We start from the raw sequence: 8,325 nt of genomic DNA on the forward strand, positions 1-8,325 counted from the left end.
GTTGAGCTGGAGCTAAAGGATCTGGAAGAAGGCAAGTGTTGGGAAAAGGAGTAAGTGGCAGCCTTCAGTCTGCAAGCCAGCTTACGGAACTCCTAATGGCTAAGGAGTTTGGAAGCAATGCTATTCTTGGAAATGTAAAACATCTATATGCAGATCATTCAGCTTATCATCACATTCCATTAATCTTTGGCCAACTCTTTTGGATAAAGAGGAATTGACCTGAGATAATGTTAGAGTGTCCATGGAATTCAAAGAACTGCATTAAGTAGCAGGAACACCAGAGGTAATTATATGAGGCAAGGAGAATGCAAACATATTAGGTGGGCACAAAAGTAATTGTGGTTTTTGCCATTACTTTCAATGGCAAAAACCGCAATTACTTTTGCTCCAACCTAACACATTCATTCATCCTGTCTCAAATAGTCCCAAATAAGAGAGAGTCCTTTGGCATGGACGTCAGAAAAATGACACCTTCCTCTTCCTCACCCCCGTATCTGATATTTGGCTACTAAGTCCTATTTTTCTATTAAATATGACACTTATCTGTCCACCGTCACTGCCAACGCCCTAGTCCAAACTTACATCAGTGCTCACCTGAACTACCATTATCACTTCCTAAATGATCTCCCAACTTCCAATTTCTCCCTCTCCCCAACTACAACAAAAAAATCTATCTCCACACATCAATAAAAGCACTCTTTTTATGGTACATATTTGACCAATTATGCCCTTATATGCTTCCCATTTCTCCTGGGATAAAAAGAAAATTTACCAAGGTCTGAGAGGTGCTGCGTGCAATTGACGCTCCTGGCCACCTAGCCAGCTGTTACTCACACTTGGTCCTGAACTGTCACCACAGAGTTACTTCTCCTGAAAATCCCCAGGCCTTTACTCCTGGACTCAAGGGCTACAGTGGTATGGAAAGGCTGGATGTCTCATCCTTCATGTCTCAACTGAAGTATCCATTCTTTGGGCTGACCTCCTAGACAGGGTCACAACCCTGCCAAGCATTGCCTTGCAGCTTTTGACAAACAGGCTGATTCAGGTCATAATTCAATAAATACATATTTCCATCTCCATTAGTTTACTGTAAACTAGTCAAGCATATGGTGGACAGCTTTTTGGCTCATTCCCAGTATCTAGCACATACCTTGTAGTTTACAACAAAAGAGGGATTTAATAAATAATTGCTGAATGAATCAATCAATGAACAAATCCCAAGTTAAATGTGATTGGGAAGCTCCAAATATAACTGGAATATCATGATGTAGATATGGAGAGTAAAGACAACGAAAAAGAACAGCAAATAAGTTTGCCCCAGCTGACCAGTATCCAGTGATTGCAGCATGTTGATTTGACAAAATCTCTCTATAAATACAAGGAAGCCACAAAGAAAAGAATATAAAGTATTACATTGATGTTAAAGATGGACTACCTCAAGTATACATGAACAGGACAATAAGGTTTCCTAAAGGAAAGATGAGTATTCACATTGTGTCAAGTGTAGCATACACATGTGCATTATATGAATGCCACTGTCTCCACTGATGCAAGTTGACAAGTCTGGGAATGTGAATTCTTCTGGTTACACCACTGGAATATAGTCAAAAAGAATAACAGGGGTAGAGGAGACTTGGTTTCCACTTGCCCACTGAGTGACCTCAGAAATGTCACTGGAGTTCTCTGATTATTTTCTCATTGACCAAAAATTAGAAATAACAACATGCCTATGACAAGGTGGCAGTCGGGACTAAATAAAATAGAGTGACACCTCTTTAGAACCGTCGACAACTAGAGAAATATGTTACTGTTATGATAGCTGTTGTAAGTATTATCTTTTGTGTGTGTGTGTGGAGAGACTGCGGTCTCACTATGTCACCCAGGCTGGTAATAATATTACTTCATTTGAAGAGTTTGTGTACTTTATTTATTTATTTTTTGAGATGGAGTTTTGCTCTTGTCGCCCAGGCTGGAGTGCAGTGGCACAATCTTGGCTCACTGCAACCTCTGCCTCCCAGATCCAAGCGATAGTGATTCTCCTGCCTCAGCCTCCCAAGTGGCTGGAATTGCAGGTGCCCACCACCATGCCCGGCTAATTTTGTGTGTGTGTGTGTGTCTGTGTGTGTGTGTGTGTTTAGTAGAGACGGGGTTTCACCATGTTGGCCAGGCTGGTCTCAAAGTCCTGACCTCAGCTGATCCACCTGCCTTGGCCTCCCAAAGTGCTGGGATTACAGGCGTGAGCCACAGCACCCGGCCGTGTATTTATTTTAAATCATTTGTCTATATTCATTGACTTTGACTCATTAATGAAAAATACTAGAGATAAAATTAAAAATAGGGTTTAAATTCAATGTCACAAATGGTTTTCATTTTAATTTTTAAAAACCTATTAAGGGTTATTCTTACAAGCACATTAGTATATTCATTTAATCCTCAAAACAACCCTTTGAGGTGATTAGTATTATATCTCCAACTTACAGATGAAGAAACTGAGGCACTAAAATGTCAAGGAACTTGGCCAAGATCTCATACCTAGTAATAACAACAGTCATAATAAGAGCAAACATTTACATGGTAGTGCCAGCACTGTTCTAAGTGCTTTCTATACATTACCTAATGTAACACTCCTAATGAATCTGTAAGGTAGCTACCCTTACTGTCCCTAATTTACACATGAAGGGAATGAGGCCCAGTGAGGTTCATTCATTTGCCAAGGTCCCACAGCTGGTAAGTGGCAGAGCGGAGATTTGAAGCCAGGCAGAACCCTTCCTGTTAATCTAATGCAGTACTAACTCTCATTTATCTCTATTCACCTAAGTGAATTTTCTAGATAAATATTTACTTCTTTAATAAACAAATATTATTTTATTCATACTTTTCATATTAACTGTCTTTTGCAAAATATACTAAATACTGTGCAACATTTTCCTGATGGCCCAAGGTCAGTGTTATGGCTGCTGTGCTTTATCTGTCCTGCTTGTAGTTTTTACTTTAATTTTTACAGGAGGGCTTAGGTATCTTTTGTAGACATGAGCCAGTCAATTGTCATTTTGTCACTTTGATTCTGCTGACTGCTTTGAAGCTAGAATCTGTGTCTATCATAACTATTTCTAATACAAGATTTAATAAGCTTTGAATTGATGCCAACTGTATGGACTTAAGTCCATGACTTTCATTATGACCATGGCAGATTTTAGCTGAGATGAGGGGAGTTTGACCTATAGATAAGTAATTATTTTACCAAATAAAAAAACTATGTATTTTATCCAGTGCTCATATTCCTGTTTTTTTGTTTTTGTTTTTTGGTTTTTTTTTTTTGAGATGGAGTCTTGCTCTGTTGCCCAGGCTGGAGTGCAGTAGCGCGATCTCAGCTCACTGCAACCTCCTCCTCCCAGCTTCAAGTGATTCTCCCGTCTCAGCCTCCAGAGTAGCTGGGATTACCAGCACGCGTCACCACACCCAGCTAATTTTTGTGTTTTTAGTAGAGACGGGGTTTCACCATGTTGGCCAGGCCGGTCTCAAACTCCTGACCTCAAGTGATCCTCCCGCCTCGGCCTCCCAAAGTGAGCCATCATGCCTGGCCATTCCTGTTTCTTAAATCATGATACATATCAGGCATATACATGAGTTTGTTTAAAGTTCACTTTCATCTAGAAGATGAAATCTTTCAAAATGTAAGACTTATTCCCAAATCCGAGCCATACACCCTATCCACAAGCTGATGATTACTATTCCCTCATCCTGCTTTACTTATTTCTCTCCTTGTATTGTGTTCTAAATAGAACGCAATACAAATAAATAACATTTACATGCTCCTGAGGCATACTGACCACTGTTCTAAGAAATTTTTCCATATTAATTCATGTAATATTCACAACCACCCCATTTTACAGATGAGGAAACTGAGGTGCAGAAAGATTAAGTTAACTTGCCAATCCCATATCTAGGATTTGCGGAGCTAGGATTACAACCCAAGCAGTCTGGCTCGAGAATCTGTGTTCTATGAACTCTGCTCTACTGCGCCCTGAGAACTGTCCTAAGAGAATAGTGCCTTTGTTTTGTTCACTGCTGAAGGCCCAGGTGTTCAATAAATATTTGTTGACTGTCTGGATGAACTTCCAGCTTCTCTCTGCCTATCCAAGTGCTCAACCCAGTTCACTTTGACTTCAGCCTCAAAGCTTGACTGGCTGTGACAGGCAGAGTAACATTCCAGGCCCTTCTTCCACCTCCTGAAGACTTTATTTGTTGCACTGTCTTTTGGCTCACCCTCACTGGGCATGGAGCCCCAAACCCATTAGATGGTCAATAAATACTCACTGAATGATTGAGACTCAGAGCTGTATCAGAGATGTCGCCAAACACAAAAGTTTGTGATCAAGTACTATAACAACAGGATGGTGTCCTAGAAATTGCACTTGACTGAATCAAAAGATTGATTTTTACCTTTTGTAAACTCACCATGACAATTTCACAGCTCTAGACTTCAGTGTGTTCATTTTTTTTTTTTTTTTTTTTGAGACGGAGTTTCACTCTTGTTGCCCAGGCTGTAGAGCAGTGGCGTGATCTTGGCTCACTGCAACCTCCGCCTCCCGGTTCAAGGGATTCTCCTGCTTCAGCCTCCCAAGTAGCGGGGATTACGGGTGTGTGCCACCATGCCCAGCTAATTTTGTATTTTTTGTAGAGATGGGGTTTCACCATGTGGGCCAGGCTGATATTGAACTCCTGACCTCAGGTGATCCACCCACCTCATCGTCCCCAAGTGCTGGGATTCACGGCATGAGCCACCATGCCCAGCCCAGTGTGTTCATTTTTAAACGTGAAAGCTTACTATATATAAAGCACTATACCTTTGGTATGAATTATGTACATATAATCTTTAAAAGAATCCTATGAGCTAGGTGCTATTATACCCCCATTGTGCAGACAAAGAATCTGACTAGAGGCTAAGTAATTTGTTATGTGTTACACAACTAAAATGCTAGAGCTAGGATTCAAACCCATGTATGTATGACTCCAAAGCTTAGCTCTTGCACACCATGCTGTACTGTCTCTCTCTCTCTTTACCATTTTAAGCTTATGTCATATAATAACAGCTACCGTGATAATGATTATGGCTTGAACTATAAACTGTGAATTGAAGTAGTTTCCAATTACTAAGGGTCTTGAAATTAAAGTAAAACCTGTACCTTTTATAACATTTTTTCAATATTTACCTTTTATAACCAAAAGCTTCATTGGCCATTTCTGACTTTTCTGGAAGAAATAAAGATACCATGGCAAACAGTAACTTCTCATTTTAGAGATTCAGTCAGTTAACAAGTATTTGTTGAACACCTGTTACGATGTCTTGTACTGGGCTAAATGCTGGATATATATAACAATAGTGACTGAGACAAAGATGGTCTCTGCCGTCACAGAGGCAGTCCAGAGAAAGAAACAGTAATCAAGCAACATACAGAAAATGATTGGGGAGTGAGAGCAGGAGTGTGGGGGTGCAAAAAGGAAAGTCCATTCCAGGCAGTGTGAGCAACAGGTGAGATAATTACACACAGGAGAGAATGTGACATATTCTGGGAACAATCAAGATGGAACTGCTGATAGAAGGCCTAATTAAAGATTGGATTAGGGTAATGGGGAATCATTGCAGGACTTTAAGTAGGGAAGGGAAATGCCCTTATGTGCGTTTTAAAAAGATCAGTTTAGCCGGGCACGGTGGCTCACGCCTGTAATTCCAGCACTTTGGGAGGCTGAGGCGGGTGGATCACCTGAGATCAGGAGTTCGAGACCAGCCTGACCAACATGGTGAAACCCCTTCTCTACTAAAAATACAAAAATTAGCCAGGCGTAGTGGCTCGCGCCTGTAATCCCAGCTCTCTGGAGGCTGAGGCATGAGAATTGGTTGAACCCGGAAGGCGGAGGCTGCAGTGAGCTGAGATCGCTCCACTGCACTCCAGCCTGGCAGCACAGCAAGACTCCTTCTAAAAAAGGAGTCTTTTTTAGAAGGCCTCCATATATATATATATATATATATATATATATATATATATATATATGAACTGATATATATATATCAGTTCAACAATGGTGGGGGAAAAAGTGGATTAGATAGATAGGGCCAGACTAGAATCGGAGAAGCCAGATGGGTGTTGAATTTAACCAAGCGATGGTGGAAATTGAGACAGTAAAAATAGAGATGGTAATGTGGGAATTGATTCAACACCTATTAAGAAGGGATAGTCTTGATAATTGATAGAGATGCAGAGGAAGCAGCAGTAAGTGTCATTGATGTCGTCTAGAGTGTAGTTTTTGAAAGCTGAATGGATAGTGATGCCCAAAATAGGGAATCCAAGAGCAGCAGCAGACATGGGGAAGATGGCGTTCAGGGTTGCACATGTGTGGCGTTAACTTGGCAGCTGGGTTTTGGGGTCTGACGGTTAGTAGAGCAGGCTAGGTTCCAGGTGGAGACTTTCTAATCATCGTCAGATAGATGGTGCCTGAGGCGAGGAAGTGGAAGGGCTCACCGAAGTAGGGCAGAAAAGCAGAGGGGCAAAGTCAAAGCCGCATCCTGTAAGGAGAAGGCAGAAAAGCGACGCTCATAGAGATGAAGAATGAACCTCCAGAGGCGTCGGAGCAGATTGGAAGAGACACATTCAGGTTCCATTTAACCAGAATAATTCCGTTATCAAAATGGAAGCGCCATGAAGCATCGTTGATGGCGCTTTCCCACCATCCATCCGTCCAACACAAACCCACCTGCTTTGAAAAGACTGCCTCACGCAGTGACTCACTTACCCACCACAGCCGCATTCTCTACCCCTGCCTCTTGTCTAGTAAAGCTGGCTCCCGAGGCTTCGGGGCCGCTCCACAGGGACCTGAGGACGTCTCCCCGGAGACCCTGACTCAAGCTGCGCGCCGGCACAGCCGAGCACCGGCTCCCGCCTACTCACCGCGCGGGAGGGACGGTCCCTCCTTCAGGCCAATCTCCTTATCATTGTCCCTGCTGCTGTAACCTGCTGATGCAGACCGGGGGTCCCGTCCAGTCTCAGCCCGTCCCGTCCTCCCCCCAGCCTATTCCCGGTCCCCTCAACCTCAGGGACACCGCGGCCAGCTGCACCGTTGGTTTTCCAATCAAATCCTCCTCCAGGCCACCAAACAGCGCTGGCCAGGCCAATGCCGACAATTCTTCCTCCGCCACCTGGGGCGCCTCAGCCAATCCGGAGCAGCCATGCTGCGCAGTGCAGAACGCCATAGCGACGGATGACGCCTGCCGGGGAATCGCCGTAGCAACCAGAGACGCGCTAGGTCCATCACCAAGCTTGCAAGCAGAAGAGGCAGCAAGTGATGCTGAAGGCTGTGCTGCAGCCACTTCACCGGAACCTAGAGCTACCTGTGAACAGGTCTCCTACACGTTGAAGATTTTTCTGGATTTAGGGTGTCTAACCTTTAATGGGAAAGGGCAGCTTCATCTTGGAGTGTTTACTTTCAAGAATTGCTATGGGCTAAAAATCAATTCTCTTTAAAAGCAAAGATTTAATCTGATAAGGAATCAATGCAGCATGCTAAATACCTTTCATATGGCATGAAAACGTCTTCAGTTACTCAAGCCACAGGCAATGAGAATATGGTGCCACAGCACCGTATTTTTCACAAAAAGTAAGAGTGACCTGGGATTCAAGAAACCTGTATAGTATAACTATCGCCAGTTCGTTTTGTGGCTTTGAGCAAGTCACTTCACCTTTTGTGAAAGTCTGGAGCTTCTTTAAAATTTCTGAACTGCATTAGATAACGCTTTAAAAATATACCTGACATTCTGTAACTTTAAATAAATGAAAAATGCCAATCTATTGAGTGCTTAATTTTGTGCCGGGCACGATTTCAAATTCTTTCCTTATTTCACTTAGTTATAAAATGGAGGCACAAGAAGTTTCCTAAGTAGTCCAGTATGGCAGAGCTAGTGATGGAGTCAGGGTAAAACCTACTTGAGTCTGGTCTTAACCACGATGATGCTCCTTCGACGATTTCTTCGAGTACTGGGCCCTATTCAACCTCATCTTGGTATCATTAAACGCTCATGTGTGTGTCTGGTGATTACATCTTCCCAAACTGGATTTTAAATGAATACAGTGAACCCCAACGTTTTTCTGGTGTGGATAGTAAGTAGGCCCATTGGGTTAACAATACTTAAGCTTGGGTAATTGAAAGCATTTTTTAAAATGAAGACGGTCCTATTTTGGAAGTGCAGAAAGGCGAGATGAAAGCCAAACTCTGGTGAGTACAGCAGAACTAATTAAACTTCAGAGATATAAAACAATCAGGATTAATGTT

The 8,325-nt window shown here is 42.6% G+C and overlaps 1 protein-coding gene across 7 annotated transcripts in view; it reads right to left on the reverse strand.

The window, feature by feature from the left end:
* NEK10 (NIMA related kinase 10) overlaps positions 1-7,130 on the reverse strand; it is a 266,308-nt gene extending 259,178 nt beyond the window's left edge. For 3 of the 7 annotated variants that reach the window (XM_055380935.2, XM_055380933.2, XM_055380926.2), the window contains exon 1: positions 6,948-7,130. The gene's annotated coding sequence lies outside the window, so the exon portion shown is untranslated. Of the gene's footprint in view, positions 1-5,213; positions 5,856-6,947 lie in introns of those variants that run through there. The other 4 variants (XM_055380931.2, XM_019024868.4, XM_055380929.2 and 1 more) reach the window with 3 other exon arrangements.
* Positions 7,131-8,325: the final 1,195 nt, after the last annotated feature.

The sequence above is a fragment of the Gorilla gorilla genome, chromosome 2 (assembly GCF_029281585.2).
Source record: "Gorilla gorilla gorilla isolate KB3781 chromosome 2, NHGRI_mGorGor1-v2.1_pri, whole genome shotgun sequence".
Lineage (NCBI taxonomy): Eukaryota > Metazoa > Chordata > Mammalia > Primates > Hominidae > Gorilla > Gorilla gorilla.